Source organism: Acomys minous (assembly GCF_964271855.1).
Source record: "Acomys minous genome assembly, chromosome: 4".
In the NCBI taxonomy this organism is placed as follows: Eukaryota; Metazoa; Chordata; class Mammalia; order Rodentia; family Muridae; genus Acomys; species Acomys minous.
Window position 1 is genome coordinate 133,675,060 of NC_140486.1, and position 18,934 is coordinate 133,693,993.

Here is an 18,934-nt window from a genome sequence, read left to right on the forward strand (position 1 = left end):
AGTACTTTTAGGAACTAATAAACTTTAATAAATAAGAATGACTTAGTTTTAGAAATACTTAATATAGTTTAAACTTTCCCCTGGCCTTCCCCTTCCTTCTAGGGCTGATTTTCCCAGAGGTTTCAAGATAGGTCCTTATCACACAGTAACACTGTGCAAAAAGGGAAACATGGGCTGGCATCCTGCACTTGTCCATTTCGCAAACAGGTTTTTGGCTTCGACTAACTTCTGTAACACCAGAACTTCCCAGCAAAATTTCCCATATTCACTCTCTTCTTCTTCTTCTTCTTCTTCTTCTTCTTCTTCTTCTTCTTCTTCTTCTTCTTCTTCTTCTCTCTCTTATTTATTTATTTATTTATTTATTTATTTAGGTTTTTCAAGACAGGGTTTCTCTGTGTAGCCTTGGCTGTTCTGGACTTACTCTATAGACCAGGCTGGACTCGAACTCACTTTGATGCACTTGCCTCTGCCTTCTGAGAGCTGGGATTACAGGCTTGTGCCAGCAAGCCAGCTCTCTGTTTTTTTGTTTTGTTTTCTTTTGTTTTTTTGAGACAAAGTTTCTCTTCATAGCCTTGCCTCCCCTGGACTCACTTTGTAGACCAGGCTGCCTCTGCCTCCCAAGTGCTGGGATTAAAGGCATGTGCCACCACCACCTGGCCTGTCACTCTCTTTAAAAACATTTTAAATATTTTAAAAATTAATAGCCATTAAGTGTAACCAATTATTTGTAGAGGTAATTTTGATACCCCCTCATGACCATAAAATACAGATACCGTGTGTGATGGCATCCACCTGTAACCCCAACAACCAAGAGGTAGAGGCAGGAGAAGCAGGGGTCCAAGGTCATCCTCAGCTACACAGCAAGTTCAAGGCCAGCCTGGGCTACACAAGACCCTGTCTCTAAAACAAAGTAACAAAACACAAAACAAATTCAAAGCACATTAAATTAAAATGGAAAGGGTTTTTGTTTGTTTTGTTTTTGAGATTTCAGAGAGTTTAGGGACATAAATATATTTCTATTATATCGGAAGGTTTGGCTCAAGTAACTAACGTTTCAGATTTAAAAAAAAATGAAATATACATTTATATAAGAAATTTTATGCTCCAGTCAATGGCAGAATAAAGCACCATTCTATATCATATGCAGTTGTTTGTGTGGATTCCCATACCTTTCTTTGAAGAAACTTTTTAAAAACTTCATGCACTCAAGTTCCTAGAATATCAGAATACTGACATAGTTGGTGGTGTTACTTAGAATACGCCGAAGATGATTCTGAACTTTTTTGAAAACCACAAAGGAAACCAAGAGTCCCACATTAATACTTCGGATAACCCCACCAAAGAGGAAATACAAAAGGGAAATTAAGAGTGTGACAAGGCAGGAGTGCCTTTAGCGGGAGTAAAGACTCTCATCTTCACCCCCAGATCCTCCTGAACCGTTCCTTTTCTACAAGGCACGTAGAAAAAGATGCAAGGAAGACCCCTTTCGTCGTAGCTTCTCCACTTCAAGGCCCTATCCTCAGTTTCCACAGCTGTCTGCAGAGTCACGGTGCCTGTCCGGGGTCCCTAGTACTAGGATCAAATACTATGCTCTCCAACGCTAAGTGAAAGCCACCATTCCTGGGAGAACTGCCAACACAACTCAGCTTCGGCTCCCCTCCCGGCAAGGCTGGTTCGACCTACAGTCAACAGGAAGCTTCTGGGGCAGGGACAGGATCCCCGCTTCGGAAAGAGGCCAGACGAGAACGTTTTTGGACCTGGACCAAGGCTTCCGCCCCGCCCCGCTGTCTCACGCGGTCGGGGTAAGATTTTACTATTAGGGACAAAGTGTGCGGAGACATAATGCTGAGAAACGAACACTCTCTCCCCAAAGAATCCCAACCCCGACTCCCCCACCACCCACACACACACAGCCTAGCAAACAAAGCCCCACACTCCTCCGTGCTCCGCTTCGCCCGTCGCGGTAGTCGGCGCACCGGCGGGCAGGCCCGTGCCGCTTCCTCCTCACGCCCCCTCAGGAGCCCGCCCGGCCCCCGCCGCCATGTTGGGCCGGCGGGCGTGACACGGCCAGGCCTCCCTGCCGCCCGCGGACCCCGCGCGCAGCTCCCGCGCCGGAAGGCGCACTAAGCAGGCAGCGGGGCGCGAGTTCCGGTGAGCGGGCGCGCGCAGGTAGCCGCAGCCCCCGCCCCCGCCCCGCGCGCGGCCGCCCCCGTCGGGAGCGGAGGGGCGGGGCCGGCGGCGGGAGGAGAGGGAGCGAGAGGGAGAGGCCGCGGGGTGCGGGCGCCCGGGGATTGCCGCCTCCTTAAGCAACGCGTCCCGGGGCCGGCCGTGCCGTCGTCGCTGCGTCCCGGCGCCCCGGGAGCAGGAGGTAGAGAAGGGCCCCGGCCCCGCGGGCGTCCGCCTTCTCCCCCGCAGCGACCCGTGCGAGTGCGGCCGGACGGCAGGTAAGCTCGCGTCGGGGGCCTCGCGGCGTGCGCGACCGACCCGGCCGGGCGGCTCTAGGCCCCGGCGCCCGCCCTCCCGCTCCCCAGCTTCCCCGGGCGCCGCCGCTCTGTCTGCCTGCCCGGCCGGGAGTCTGGAAGTTGAGGAAAAACTTCTCCCCTCCCCCGGTCCGGCGGGCGGGCGTGTCTCCCGGGCGCGCTACCTGCCCGTCCCCTGCCTCGGCTCCCGCCCGGTCCAGCCTTTCTCGACTCTGCGGGATCAGTGGTCCAGCCGGTTGCGGGGCCGGGGCTGCAACCCTGCGTCCTAAAGGTCGTGGGGTCCCTCGCGAGTGAGGAGGAGCAGGAGGCAGGGGAGTGGCCCCTTGTGGTCCCAGCGGCTGGAGGTCTGTGTTGCCTGCAGCAACTGTCCGGTATGTCCTGAGCGAGCACTGAGACGCCGGGGGCGAGTGGGTGAGCGGCTGGCTGTGTTTGGTTTGATTGAAAACCGCGACGTGTTGATAAAGTTTTCTTTTGTTTGTGTTTGGGCGTGTTAGGAAATGTTACATTCAGCCGCCACTTAGAAGGTGCCATAGCCACTCGCGCCACCGGTGGGCTTCGGTTCTCTGTCCTCGTGTGTTAATGAAAAAAAAAGTCTGAGTGTTTTTCTTCTTGAGAACCGCTTCTAGCTTTTGCATTGTTGGGCTTGGGGAAGAGTTGTTTTAAGAAAGTGGGAATATCGTTTCTGGTATACAGGGACTGCTGTAGTGAATGGGGCACCGCGTAGTTTCGATGTGGCTATTTATTTATTTATTTATTTATTTATTTTGCATAAGTGATTGAAACAGCCATGGGATGACTAATCGACAGTTATCAAAGTAAATAAATGAAAAGTCTGCAGCAGAACCACAACTCTGTAGCTCTGTCGTTTTTTATGTATGTGTGTTCCACAGCTGTGTTTTCACATAAGCGATTTCACAGGATACTGTGGTGTATATCCGTGCATTATCGTGTAAAATTACTGCACCAAAAGTATTTTGACAATTGAAAGTGTATTTGAACATCCTGTTAAAATTTTAAGTTGCACACTAATGAAGCTGTTACTAAGTGTGCATATGTGACATGAATTTAAGGCAGTTCCTTAACAAGCACAATGGCTGTGAACTGGAAACATTTTGAGTGGATAGGTAAGGGAATGTTAAGTTAAAAGCCAAAATTCTTATATGCATCGCACAAGAGAGAACACAGACCGTAGGAAAGTTATTCATTGGGAATATTTTTTTCTTCTTGCCATGTCAGTATTTAGCTATATCTTATTTTTCAGCACCAGCAAAACCTCAGTGAAAATTTAGATGCTAGTTGACATCTCAATGTCTTAATTTTGAAAAAACAAAAACACGATTGCCTTTGATTGAAACTTAAATACAAGACCGTTTGTATCCATGTTTCCAGGATAAAAGATAGAAGAGCTCTTAAAATACGTACTTTGCCATAACCACGGTAATGTTATTATAGCTTTAATTTTGCAGCTAGTTTTTGCTGACTTCACAAACCACAAAATTGACTCCTTTCTGTTCAACTGAAAGTGAAATGATAGCCCTGATCTGTCTTCCTGGGATAGGTGTAAAATTTATCTTATGGCCAAAGGATAATAATAATATGTAGTCAAAAATTGTATTTAGTTGAGGAAATTCTCAAAAAAGAAATCATTGTCCCTGCAAATAAAATTCTACTTCATTGTATATGTAAATAAAAGAATACAATAAAAGAAAAGCAGTGTCCTAGGACAATTGAAATATTACTAATCCTTGTTTATTTGTAGTTCAAACTTGCATAGTTCTACGAGTAAGTAGCTTATTACGGTGGGTAATTAAATTTTTTTTAGCTCCTAATCTAATGAGGCAGTTCAGTGGGCATCATTACCATTATTTAGGAGAGAAGCCTGGCAGATTTTTTTTTTTTAAAGAGCATTGGTAGGTTCTGCTGTGTAGGAGCTCAGGTTTAAGTGATAAAACTATTATTTAAAAAGAACTACCGGGAAGTGATATGCATAAAAATAAAAATAGGGAGGGAGGCTGCCATGATTAGGGCCCCCACTTTTTTTTTTGCTTGTTTTCTGAGACAGGCTTTCTCTGTGTAGCCTTGGCTGTCCTAAACTCCCTTTGTAGACCAGGCTGGCCTTGAATTCACAAAGATCCGCCAGCCTCTTGCCTTTGGAGTGCTGGGATTAAAGGCGTGTACTGCCACGCCCAGCTGGGCCCCCACTTCTGTAGCAGTAGGAAAGTTTTTAACCTTAGGGTCTTGGAGGTGTTGGTCTTAATGTAATTTATCAAGTCAGAAATTTGTATATTTTCTTCTGTACCTGGCTTTTACTTTTTACATGAGAATATTTTTAAGAAGCCTGAATGCAATGCAATGTAGATGGTGCTTAGATTAAATTAATAATTTAATTTTTGGGATACCTTGGTTTCCTGTCATCTCCTTTATTTTTTTTTCCTTCTTTATTAAACAAATTTAATCATTGGTGACTGACAGGAGACTTCCTGGACTCTTTGCTAACAAGTTTAGATTTCCTGCATAGTAATAGTTTTGTATGTATCTGCCTTGAAAATACCACACACTTCCAAATGAGATCCAGTGTCCTCTTCTGACCTGTAGGGTGTATCTGCAGGCAGAACACTGTATACATAATAAATAAAAATAAATCTTTAAAAAATGTTTATTGAATGGATGTTGTTCTGTTATCAGGTACCTACCTTTTAGAAAATCAGGTACCATGACAAAATTCATGTAACAAGGCTTGACTTTAAGTTATTTTCCCCCAAAGCAGTAATGCTTTGACTAAAAAAAAAAAAAAAATTCACTGTTGGTTTTGATATTCTCATGAGATTTTTATATAGTGATTTTTCCTTTACTTACACATTATGAACTGCATAGTGTCTAAGAAAGCAACGACAGTGGTGTGTTTTAAGAGAGGCAAAGTGGTTGTCTGATGTTGTATTCTGTGTAGTGGCTTGCTGTTTTAGCTGTTGGTTTTGTTGCTTTACTCTGTTATAATAGAGCACTGGAGAAGAGATTGCATCTGTGCCAAGTTCATATGTCACAGGAACTTTGCCATGTTGTAAAGATGATGTTTGTGATTCTGGCCTTGTGTGAATATTTACAGGAAGTTTTAGTAAAGACATTGTACAGAGGGCTACATGGCTAGGTCACCTTTGGTTCACATTTAAACTGATTTATATTATAAATACACGTCCTTTAGCAAGATCTAACTGCTTCTCTTTCAAGTAAATACTCTGTTCCTATTAAACTATTAAAGACTATTAAAGTGTCTTGGTGTCTTACAATACCCTGCACAGCCATTTGTGTACAGCTACACTAGGCTGTATCTTTTCTTTTTTCTTCTTTCAGCTGCTCCAGTGCCACAATTAGCTGAGTATTGCTCAGCTGCAGCTGCTGGGTGATTATGAGCCATCCAGTTCCTGTCTAAACTTAGAGGCAGATTTAGCAAAAGGAACTATAGTAACAGTTGAGATGGAGAGAGAAGAGCTGGTGCTGCTGCCGCCAGTATCATTTGAGCAAGTGTATGCCAAGGGATCCGTGGCTGCTGCGACACTACTACTGTCTTGGAACCAAGCGACTTGATGGCAGCATGTCTTGAACTGAGTTGAGCTTTACCATTAAGATTAGGAAGCATACTCCAGGCAAGATGGAGAATCCTATGATTACAGAGTATAACATGATGTACTGATGGTCTGAGTTACAAGCCTCAGTGCCTCATCTCCTTGCCTACTTTGGTAACTCCTGTTGGGTTCCAAGAAGCATGTAACACATTCCATTCTAACTACTGCTACTATCTGGGGGATGGCTGAATTGCTGGTGCACATTGATTTTGGACTCTTCCCCCCACCCTAACAAAAAGTGAAAGACCCTCAAGAGGGGTTAGTTCTCGAACTAGGTACCCATAGCTTATCCCATTGTCTGAGTTTTGAATGTAGAATCCCAAGTTTCTTTTTTCTTGCTGTTGGTATTTGAGAAGATAAGCCTCAACAAGTCCAAGTACTAGCAATGTATGGTAGTGTGTGCCCCACCTACTGGAGAGGAGGCTGAGATGGGAGGGTTGGGAACCCAGGACCAGCCTAGATCATTTAGTGTAATACCTTGTCTCAAAGGTAAAAGAAGAAAACAAAATGCGATATAGTATCAGCTAGTATGGCAAACTTCAGACTGGAAGATGCCATGGGCAGATTTTGCTGCCTGTGAAATGATATGCAGTGTCTTATGCTGCCTTTTTACAGCTGTCTACTCTCAATGGAGGGACAATTCCTTTTACTAATCCTGGAGTACTGGGTGGTTCAGGGTTTGACTAATTTGAGATGGGGAATATATAGAGTTCAAACTTGCATAACCCTAAGGAGGGAAGAGATAGAGAAAATTGAACATGATCAAGTCATTAGGTCACTTAACAAGCTCATATGACAAAGCACATTTCTTAGAAAATTGTAGTTATTTTTCTTTGTGGCTGTTATGGTTGACATAGTGTTCCAGTGGCAAAGGGCTGTTTATACTGTTTTATACAATAAAGAATTTTTTAATAAGACCTTAATGTTTGTTTGTTTATATGTTTGTTTATTTATTTATTTATTTATTGAGAGTGAGTGAGAGTGTGTGTGTGAGAGAGAGAGAGAGAGAGCGCGCGCGCGCGTGTGTGTGTGAGAGAGTGTGAGTGTGTGTGTGTGTGTGTGTGTGTGTGTGTGTGTGTGTGTGTCAGAGGACAGCCTTCAGGAGTCCATTCTCTGCTTTCACCGTGTGGGCTCTGGGATTGAATTCATTGATCTCCCATCAGCCATGTCAGGAGCCCAAGAAGAAATCCTTGAGTTGTATCAAAGATGTGGTTTGGGATATGACTACAGCTATGGGCTTTTGTCCATAACATTTTATGTGTTATGTAAAATAAACAATTTATGTATATTTGTACAAAAATTAGTTAAATTAGCACAGTGGGTTTTTTTTAATAGGTTAGAATTAAATGTCAGGTTTTTTGCTCTAAAAGTTTTGTTCTAGGTTTTATAAAATAACTTAAAAGTCTTGCAAATGTGAATTTTAAAGCTTATATAAAGTTTTTCATTATAAACTAAAAACTATAGTTGAAGTTAAACTAGTCCTTAGGAAAGTTTATTTTAAAGAAGTATTTTTTACAGTTTAGATGTTTTGGTTGTGAGCCTAGCCTTTAGTGGCAGAACAATCAATCCAGCTCTTTTTTCTTTTTTAAACAGTTCTAATGAATATAGAAAGTCTTAAGTTATAAAAAAATACTGAAATGTATTTGGTAATTTATTATGCTAAAATTGACACTATTATAATTTAGGTTTGTTTCTCCCTAGGATGAAAGGAAAGAGATGCACTCATTTCCTGTGATGTGTGTAAAGGAATGTATAGTTCTTGGGACACGTCTGTGGAGTTTTTTTGGGGGATGGGGTGCAGGAAGTAAAGTACTGACCACTGAAATTTCAAGATTGTCTGGTTTTCAGCCTATGTTTCTAACAGTGTATAGAGAGTCTTAGGGTTACTTCAGCACTCTTTCTCTCTCTCAAATAATTTTCAGTTTCTTAGCATTCAGGGGCAGTTAGAGTGAGGTGGAGTTGATGATTTACATATATAAGTTAATATTTAGAATTGTTCCAAGGCAGATTTATTGAAGACTAACCTTTGTTCTTATGTGATTAGTCTTTTATAGATAAGGATACCTTAACATAATGGCAGTTGGGCATTTGGAAGGGAGCAGAGAAGGAAATGTGGCAGTCTGAGGAAAACTAAAAGATGACGAACTTTTGTAATACATTTTAAAAATTAATGTACCTGATTCTACTTGTGACAGTGATCAGTTCCATAGTTTTGTCAGTTTAGTAAACTTCTTAGGTAAGAGGTTGTTGAATCAAATGGTTCCTAAATACCATTTTAGCGTTGTGTAAATGTGTAAAGTGTTTTGCTACCATTAACGTTTGTGATTTTTGACAAAAATTTTATAAAAATGTCTGAAATTTACAATAAAATTAAGCTTCAGGTACATAGAAATGTTTTTTAAAATACAATAAAAATGTGAGCTAAGATTTTGCAATGAATTTTCTTAAGCATATACAATGTTGTTCCGTTCATTAAATGCACTCTTACCCTGTGGTATGACAAAATTATGCTAATTTTTTATTACAAGAATGCTGCACCCTTCCTGCTGCTTTCTAGGGATTCACACTTGATAGAATTGGCTATGATTATGTGACTGTTGTACATTTTATACATTGGTAGATGTTTGTAGTGTGATAATCCATTATAGTGTTTTTGGATTTTGATGATGTTAAGTGGGTGATAACTTGTGAACTTTTTAATATGTCTCTTTATACCAGATAGATTTAGCCTCGAGTAAATTGATTGAACTCTTTAGCCGGGAAGCCTGCCTTTAATGTTTTCTATTTATTACAGATATTTCTAACTAGGATGTTCAGCCTCCATAGCACTTCCATAGACAGAATTAAATACAAAGCTTTTTAAAGCTTCATATTTATGTTAATAGTATTAGGAAATTGATTTCTTAAATGTTCTTTGAAGCAGTTAGCTCTGGTACCAGTTGTCAGATAATCATGGCTGTTTAAATGAGGACTTTGCTACATTATAACAGGAAAATAGCTACTGTCATTAAAATTCAGATTTAATTTTTAAAAAGATTTTGGCTATTGTGTGTATATGAATTCATGATGGGAAGAAGCATGCCCACCACAGCATGTATCTGGAGGTCAGGGGGCACCTTGTGGAGTGGGTTCTCTCTTTCTGCGTTTACAGGGATTTCTGGCATTAAACTCAGGTCACCAGGTTTACTTTGCAAGAATTTTTACCCACTGAACAATCTTAGTGGCCCAAATTTAGTGGGTGGTGGTGGTTGTTGTTTTTCCCTTGCTTGCTTGCTTGTTTAATTGACAAAAATGTAAACTGCCTGTTAAGGGTATTTTTTCCTTAAACATAGAGTTAATATTTGAAACATGAGCATGGATATTAGAAGTTTTGAAGGTCTGCAGAATAGATTTTTCTAGGAAAAAGACTAAAATTGCAAGCTAATTCTGTTGTCAGTTTGTCAATTTTTTTGAAAATGGGAGGTTTCCCCAGAATATCTTTTCCTATTGTAATATAGCCTATCTGGGTGGATGTCTATGTAGTCCATAAAAATGATCCTGTAAAGGCTAGGTGTGGTGGCCCGTGCCTTTAATCCTAGCACTTGGGAGGCAGATGCAGGTGGATCTCTCTTGAGTTCCAGGCCAGCCTAGTCTATAGGAGTCCAGGATAGCCAAGGCTAGCTACACAGGGAAACCTGTCTTGAAGAACCCCCTCCCACCCACCCCCAATAAAGAAGTTTTGCTAATCTCTCCCACTTGCTCAGTAAACTTTTTAATACTTGCCTCCTACCGAACCCTGCAGGACAGAGTGGAGCTTCAAAACATAAGACAGGGGCTTGGGGAAAAGATGACTGACATGATACAGAGTTTATAACTTTCCTCTTTATTTTGTTCTTTTCCATTTCCTATCCATTCAGTGTCCATGTGTCTTGGACATTGAGTGATTAAAAGCCTATTCTGTGACAGGTTTGTTGGGTTACTAATACTTACCAGGTATTGTCATATTTAATACATTTTAATATGTTTCCACAGATACAGAGAAATCATGGAGAACATAGGTATTCATTACAGCTGGAACAACAGAGGATGTGTGATTTCCTAGAGAAGCATACTCATGATTTAGCATAACTGGGATTGAATCAAAACCTTTATTCCTTGGGAATAAGAAACAGTGGTAGAAAAGGAGGATCTTACCCTTTTCCTTCTATGTTGAATCATACTTTTGAATTGGGAGCAAAAAGAAATTTTCATTTATACATGTTTGTTGTTTGTTAGTACTCATTGTTTCATAGTGTAACCAACCAGAATGGCCTTGAACTAGCTTCGGTAGCCCACGCTGGCCTCAGTCACATTCTTCTGGCCTTTGCTTACTGCTTCCTAGTAGTGGAATTAGAGACATCTCCCACCATTCTTGACTTTTACCCTTTCATATTTATTTAATTTATTCATTCTTTTTTTAATTTTTATTTTATTTATTTTGGTTTTTCGAGACAGGGTTTCTCTGTGTAGCCTTGGCTGTCCTGGACTCACTCTGTAGACCAGGCTGGCCTCGAACTCACAGCGATCCACCTGCCTCTGCCTCCCGAGTGCTGGGATTAAAGGCGTGCACCACCACGCCTGGTTCATTTATTTATTTTTAAAGATTTATTTATTATGTATGCCTGAATGTGAGCCTTCCTGCCAGAAGAGGACACCAGACCTCATTGTAGATGGCTATGAGCCACCATGTGGTTGCTGGGAATTGAACTCAGGTCCTTTGGAAGAGCAGCCAGTGCTCTTAACCTCTGAGCCATCTCTCCACCCCATATTTATTTTATGTATGTATTTATTTATTTATTTATTTTTAAGTTTTTTCAAGACAGGGTTTCTTTGTGTTATCTTGGCTGTCCTAGACTCACTTTGTAGACCAGGCTGGCCTCGAACTTCCAGCGATCCGCCTGCCTCTGCTCTTCCAGGGCTGGGTTTAAAGGCGTGTACCACCATGCCCTGCTGACATAACAAACTTACATATGTACACATAGAGCTTGAACTCAAATTGGGTCTCTGACTCATATTGCTAACATGAAATATTGTGTTGATGTCTAAGTTGTATTATGAATTAGATGATTTAGTTGAAACAAATTATACATGCCTAATCTTTGCCATATTTTAGATCATGCTGCAGAAAGAGGTGCTTTCTAGTTTGCCCAATTTTTGGATGGTGATTTCCTATTGTTAGAGATTTACCAAGTAGTTAAGCTACATTTGGAGGAAACAATGGGGTTCTTCATACTGGTTCATCATTTTAATTCTTACTGTCTTCCACATGGTTTGTCCCTGTAAAGCACACTGCTCTTCAAACTCTTCACTGTCTGGAAAAAATTTTCAGCTAAACCTCTAAATGGAATTTTTGCTACTTTGGCCACATATTAAATTCTCATTTTGATAGTTTGCTTCACTACCTTAGAAGTCTTCTTTGGCTCCTTTTATGCTTTGAATTAAGCTGAGACTGTACAGTTTTACCTCCCTCATAAGCTTGAACATTGTTTTCTAATGGGAGCACCAGCTAGACTTTGTAACATTATTATGCCACGGAGGATATATGCAGAACAAGTCCTTTATAGATAAATTCAGCAATTCATCATTGTCCATACTTAAAGTTTTCACATGAAAATTGACAGGTTTTACTCTGTTATTGTGCAAGCTCTAGCCTAGAATGTAAGCTACCTGAGATTTTTGTTTTAACCCAAAGTTTTCCAATGAATCTACAACTTGTGAAGTGTTTTTGAGTGTAGAGTGTGCAGCTGGCAGTGTCTACTTATCACAGATCTATCAACAAACACCTCACTAAACTCATGCAGCAGCCACAGACTCTTGTTTATACTTGTTTGTTTTGTTTGTTTGTTTGTTTTGGTATGGCAGACCTAATGTAAATAAGTGACATTAACTTTTTTCACGTAAACTTAAATAAGCGTTTAACTTGACTGATGTTTGAGTTGGCAGGGAGATGTAAATGTTAGAGAGTAATTATTCCTGAGCAAAGTTACCCATTTTCCAATGAGTGCATTTTGTTTATGTCTAGTGATCATGCTTCTTTTTGGAGTGTGTTTGTTTTTGGTTTTTGAGACAGAGTTTCTCTGTGTAGCCGTGGCTATCCAGGACTCTTTAGTAAACCAGGCTGGCCTTGAACTCACAGAGATCCACTTGCCTCTGCCTCCCTGAGTTCTGGGATTACAGGCATGCGCCATTATACCTGGCTGTGATCATACTTCTTAAAAACTGTAGCATAATCAGTTCCTGTTTTATTACATTAATGTAAACAAGTCATATGGACTTAGCAGATGATTAAAGGAGAGCTGGCAAAAATAGTCCCCCTATCCTAGCGTCTCATAACAACTTCTCATATAGCAGGAGAAAGTGAAATTTTGGTGGACACATAGTTATCTCGGCCACAGATATTGTCAGATCCCAAAGAAACCCAGGACAGTTTCACTCAGTAACTGTGGCTCCTCCCACCATTTCTCACCCAGCTCCCTACCCTAACTCTTAGCCTCCCTTCCCTCAGCTTCAGATTCCTCAGCCATTTTGGTTATGCACCTTCTTGGTCTCCTGGCTCCTTCTTGGCCTTTTGGTCCATGGCTTCCCTCTTGGTCTACTTGCCACCCACCTTCTCTTCCTCTCTGGCTCCTGTCTGTCATTTTCTGCCTCTCATGTCCCAGTTCAGTCAGATGACTGTAATTAGTATGGTTTTTAATATTTCTATAGAAGCAAGCTAGTTATAATGTAAGATTTCTATATCTCAGCATTTTCTGAACGTGCTTCCTAAGATAAAGCATCTGTTAAATTTAATTTGGCATTTGATCTTTGAACCTAATTTAGGACCACTAAGAAGGAAAAATAATAGTAATTTGCAGATTCTAGAAAGAATCTTTGGTGGTAAGGGCTTTGTCATCTTGGTTTTATGTTAAGAGCACTAGGGAAAGCAGATTTGGATTTTAAGATGCCCCTTGACTTTTGGAAACATTAAAGTCCAGTTAAGTGTTTTCGGTTAAGATTCTAACGGGCAGCATGTCACCTAAAGGAATGAATGAAAAGCCTTAGGGTACCCCATATTTTTTCATTAGTGTATCTACATATTTAATTTGTTTATATTTAAATGTTATACACATATGTGTGTGTGTGTGTGTATGTCCATTGTTTGAGTACACGCACCTGCACCTTTGGACATCAGAGGAGGGCATCAGACCCTCTGGAATTGGAGTGACAGCTTTGAACCATGTGCTAGTCACTCTTGCAAGAGCAGCAAGCGCTTTGGGCCGATGAACCATCTCTCCAACCTCACCCAACTTTTTATAGGAAAAACTTAAGAGAACTTTCTGGTTATGGTGGTAAAAGAGTTCAGACTAAACTTGGGCTTATATTTATATTCACACTGTCCTACTATGAGTTTAAATGGCAAAGAGTTTAAATATAAATAGTTTAAATAGCAACGTCAATGAATTTGATGGGGATGGTAGGTTGGTGGATTTTGTAGTGGAATCCCTCACCTACTTCACTGTCTCCTTATCATCTCACCTTCTCAGAAAACCCTTACTCCTGCGTTAGCTAGGTGGGTTTGTTGTTGTTCTATTGATAGAAGAGGAGATTTTGAACCTATTATGAGAGAACAAATATGATTTTAGAATAACTTAGGAACACGGAATAATACTGATAGATAACTGTTTCAACTTTTTTCTTTTAACTTCTGTAAGAGGAAGTTATTTTTGTTAGAAAAGCTAGAACAAAGTAGATAATAGAAGAGCATATCAGAAGGGAACCCAAGCCAGAGTGACTTCTGTAGAGCCTGAGGATGGAGTTTTGGTTTATTTATCTATGTAGATGCTGGGTATGGTGTAGCAGGCCTTTAATCCTAGCACCAAGGAGTAGAGGCAGTCAGATCTGAGTTTGGTGTCATTCTGGTATATGTAGAGTGTTTCAGGCCTGAAAGGGCTGTTTTAAAGCCAAACCAGACCAAAACAAAAAGGATCTTATGTAGAGATGTGGTTTGAAATATTTCTTGACATTAGAGTCAATGGTGTATGCTTCCTCATCAAAAGTGACCACTGTGTACGTTTATAAGTTCATTAAGGCAATGAAAAAAAGAATTGCCAGACATCATATTAGTGGGATTTTATGAAATGGGATAGCTATGCAGTATATTTTATAACATGTAATATGTGGTGTAATGCTTAATAAAAATGAAAAAAAAAGTGCTTAAAAGTGAAAAAGAGTTATCTAGCTTTAAATAGTATCTGGTCTTTAGTTCCAGATGAATTTCATCTCTAAGGTTCTGAAAGACACTTTTTAAATATTCCCAGGGCATCATCGGGAGTAGAGAAATCATGGAAACAAGATACAAAAAAGTTAAGCAAGACCTTAAAAGTGAAATCTAATAAATATAGGCACTAAAAATTACCTTTAGTTCTTGACAGTATTCTAGACTGTTTATTAAATAGATGTTTGTTATGCTTTACAGGCAGTTGGATGATTGATTATAAAGTAGCTTTTTATAGCTGTCAGCTGTGCTGTATACAGTTGTGTCTGGGGTTGAGTATATTCCCTCCCTTGGGTTGTGAATGGCCATTCCAGTGGCTTTAAGATTCAGCAATTCCAGCTGAGCAACACAAAAAGCTGGGTGGTAGAGGTACACACCTTTAATCCCAGCACTTGGGAGGTAGAGGCAGGAGGATGTCTGTGCTTGAGGCCAGACTGGTCTACAAAGTGAATCCAGGACAGCCAGGGATACACAAGAGAAACCCTGCTTTGAAAACAAAACAAAGATTTAGTAATTCTTTTTCTACCTAAAAAAATAAAATGTTTTTACAGTTTATAGAGGGGAGCACATGTACCACAGTATGCTTGGGGAGGTCAGAAGACTTGGAAGTTGATGCTTTATTTTCTACTATGCGGTTCTCAGTAATTGAATCCAGTTGGTCAGCCTTGGCAGCTAGCACCTTTATTACTGAACCATCTTGCTAGTCTCCTGCCTCTTTTTTTTTTTTTTTTTTTTTTTTTTTTTTTTTTTTTTAGTGTGCATTGGTGTTTGCCTGCATGTATGTCTGTGTGAGGGTGTCAGGGTGTCAGATCTTGGAGTTACAGACATCTGTGAGCTGCCATGTGGATGCTGGGAATTGAACCCAAGTCCTCTGGAAGAATTTTCTTTCGTGTCTGTGTGTGTGTGTGTGTGTGTGTGTGTGTGTGTGTGTGTGTGTGTGTGTTTTCTCGTGTTCACATACACCCAGGTAAATATCTGCCACACCATGTGTGTGGTAATGAGAGGACAACTTTTTGGAGTTCGTTTTCCTTCTTCCACATGGACACATGTATCCCGGGGAACCAGATAAACTTAGTCCTTAGGTTTGGTGCCAAGTGCCTTTACCTGCTTAAGCCATTTCATCAGGTTTGTTATGCTGATTTTCAGATTTAATCCCTATGTTTGCAGATAATTAGTTAAAACAACAGTATTGTGCTGGGCATGGTGGCGCACACCTTTAATCCCAGTACTTGGGAGGCAGAGTCAAGCAGATCGCTGTGAGTTCAAGGCCAGCCTGGTCTACAAAGTGAGTCCAGGACAGCCAAGGCTACACAGAGAAACCCTGTCTCAAAAAAACAAAAACAAAAACAAAAAAAACCAACAACACTAAGATTTTCCCAGCTGGGTGTGGTGGCACACACCTTTAATCCCAGCATTTAGGAGGCAGGAGGAGGTAGAGCTCTGGGTTTGAGGCCAGCCTAGTCTATAAAACCAGTCCAAGACAGCCAGGGCTACACAAAGAAACCCTGTCTTGAAAAACAAACAAAAAGCCACCAAAAAAAATAAAATAAAACAAAACAAACAAACAAAAACAAAACCCGAAGTACACAATCCAGTGCTTCTTAGTGTAGCCATAATGATATTGTGGTTCCTTCCTAATATTGGCCATTCCATCTCCCAGCCTATAGGCTGCCGCTTTCCATAAGTTTTGATTCCATCAGTGGTTTATGAACCCAGTGAACCATGTGTTAGCCAATGTGACCATTCCATTGATCCCCATAATTTAATAGGTGCCTCTTTTGGGGGGGGGGTGAGTAGTTTAGAGAGGGGGATTATAGGCAACTGAACTATTTCCTCAGTGTGGGAAGACACAGACCTCTTTGCTATCACATCCTAGTCACCAAGGAATTCAGATAGGTACCACTTCCACTGTTGTGGCTAAGCTACAAAGGACTCTGCCTTTGAAGGCATCCAATCCATTTTTGTAAGGGGTACCCTTTGACCGTAGGATGGTTGGCAAGAACTGAGTATAAGGTTCTTCATGCCTTTTAAAATGTCCAGATTTGTTTTTGAAAGCGAGAATATTTATTTTCATATTATTTATTATCTGTATATGAAAGTGTTTGTATATAGAAGCCAACAGACAAATATTGGTAGACTCCTTTTTGCTTTATGAAGAATCCCCAGTTCCCAATTCATCAATAAATATGATATCCCTAATTAGGGTATCATCTGGTTAAATATTGGTTAGGCTTGTATGCACAGAGATGAGCTTACCGGAAGGCACAAAAGCTGCTCTTTGTTCCTGTCCCCTATGGAAATTAGCTGCCTTTTAGTAACCTTGTAGAGGGTTTTTATAATAATCTATAAATATGGTATGTGATTTCTCTAGTGTTCAAGCATACCACTTAGGAGCTGTTTCTCAGTTTTGTCAGTGGGTGGTGGGATTACAAGTGTGTGCCACCACCAGCTTGTTCACTGTAACTTTAGAATTTAGAAAACAACTAATTTATAGAGTTCCACACATCTCTGCCAGGATTAAAGGTATGGGCTATTACCTCCCTACTCAAAGATTTTAGCTGTAAATCTCTCCAACTCTTAGAGATTTAGAACACAAGTTTGAACTGTAGTAACCTGTTGCAGGATATTTGATTCCATTATGAACCCCAAGATTGAACTATAAAACCCTGTTTGAGCTCTAACACACACCTTTAATCCAAGAACTTTCTGTTTATTGTAAACATGTGATTGTGGTGTGGTTAGCACTTTCCTTCAATCCAAGAGCTTTCTGTACACAGGATTTAATAAAGTTAATCCTAGGTCAAGAGGGGGAGCAAGAAACCAGCTAACAGGGATTAAAGAGTAAGTGGGATTTATGTGTTTATTATATATACAATGTTCTACCTGCATGTACTCCTGCATGACAGAAGAGGGCACTAGATCTCATTATAGATGCTTGTAAACCACCATGTGGCTGCTGGGAATTGCACTCAGGACCTCTTGAAGAATAGCCAGTACTCTTAACCTCTGAACCATCTCTCCAGCCCCCTTGTTGTTTTTAATACCAAACAGCAAAAATACCCTTTTAACTTAAGATGAAAATTCAAAAGCTGATTTCTAAGATTGCATGGAACACATGACCGTCTACAGACTAACATTGAGCTAGCAATCCTTTGGCCTTTGGTTTTGGTTGGTTGGTTGGTTGGTTTTGTTTTGTTTTGTTTTGGCCTTTTCTTCTTGAGCTATGAGCTGAGCTATTGAGTTTTGTGGGCCTTTTCATCTGGACATGAGCCAAGTAGGAAGATCAGCTGGGTGCTTTTGCCTCTCTGAGCTAACAGGTTTTTACCACAGCATCTGGCTCCTGGGTCATTATTGGTAAAAATAGAACTATTAGAATTTTCTTTTAAAATAAACAACATTAACAAGTAATGTTCTTTTTCAACAAATTGCTGGAAAATCATTGCTTGCCTATGCTATTTATGAACTTTTAGGAGGAAAAAAACCTATTTAAAAAGCAAAATTAGAATTTGCTGTACCTTTTTAACTTGTAGGTATCTATAGAATTAGAGTAGCAATGATTTTGAATCAATTATCAAAAGCTAATATTGAATGGTAAACATTTATTGAACGCCTAATGTGTACAAACCCCATTTTTTAAGTATTTAGTTTATTGATAACAGGACAGAACTTTTTGGTTTTTTGAGACAGTGTGTTGGCATACTGTTCCTGCAGAGGCCAGGGCCCTGGCCTTGTGTAACACTTTCATCTCTGGGGTGGCTAGCAGTGATCAAAGCCACCCCCAGCAGTGGAAAGAGCCCAGAGCCACAGCTGCCCACTGGCCCCCCTCCCCAAGAGTTATGTCTAACCTTTGAGAAATAGGCCACTAAAATTTCTAGTGGCTCACTGCCATTCAGTTCTCCTTCCCACCTCAGGGCAGTCAGGCCCTCCTTAGTACCCTGGGGCTGTGGAGATGGAAGACAAAATGGCCACTCCTGTCTGCACCCCAGCAGGGGCTGTCCATAGTGACTACACCTTTCCTGCCTCAGATATTATACCTACTGCCACCTCCACAGGAGCTATCCATGATGATGACCTTTCCTGATTCAACCTACTGCCTTCACAGTGGATTCTGTACATTTTGGGCACTTTGTAAACTTTAAAACCCCTCAAGGCAGAAAAGTGGCCAGACCTCTGCCTGAGAAAGCACCAGCAGCCCAGCTCCTCCTCCCAGACCTCTGTAACTGCCATCTCCAGCCCAGCCCCTCAGTAGGACTCATCCCAGATTATGCTAATTTGGGATGAAAGTCTGAACAAAACCTCACCCATCCCAGAGCAGAAAAGCTAACCAATCCCTGAGCATCACTAAAACCCACCAATCTCTGAGCTTCCCCCAGCTCAGGATTTAAAATCCTACCAATCTACACTCTGGAACTCCCCACCCCAGAAAGCTCCACCCCCTAATAAACCCTATGTAAAGGTTGTATCTGCCCAGTTACCTGCTGCCTTCTCCCAGGAGCAGAGACAGCCACTCCTAGATTTACTGCTTGCTATGACCCCAGAGAGCTGCAGCATCTCTGTTGAGG

General features: G+C 41.0%; 1 protein-coding gene across 5 annotated transcripts in view; it reads left to right on the plus strand.

Moving 5' to 3' along the window:
* Positions 1-2,034: 2,034 nt before the first annotated feature.
* YES1 (YES proto-oncogene 1, Src family tyrosine kinase) overlaps positions 2,035-18,934 on the plus strand; it is a 50,550-nt gene continuing 33,650 nt past the window's right edge. Inside the window, exon 1 of one of the 5 annotated variants that reach the window (XM_084779704.1) lies at positions 2,035-2,151. The gene's annotated coding sequence lies outside the window, so the exon portion shown is untranslated. Of the gene's footprint in view, positions 2,152-2,199; positions 2,445-2,664; positions 2,852-18,934 lie in introns of those variants that run through there. The other 4 variants (XM_084779706.1, XM_084779703.1, XM_084779705.1 and 1 more) reach the window with 4 other exon arrangements.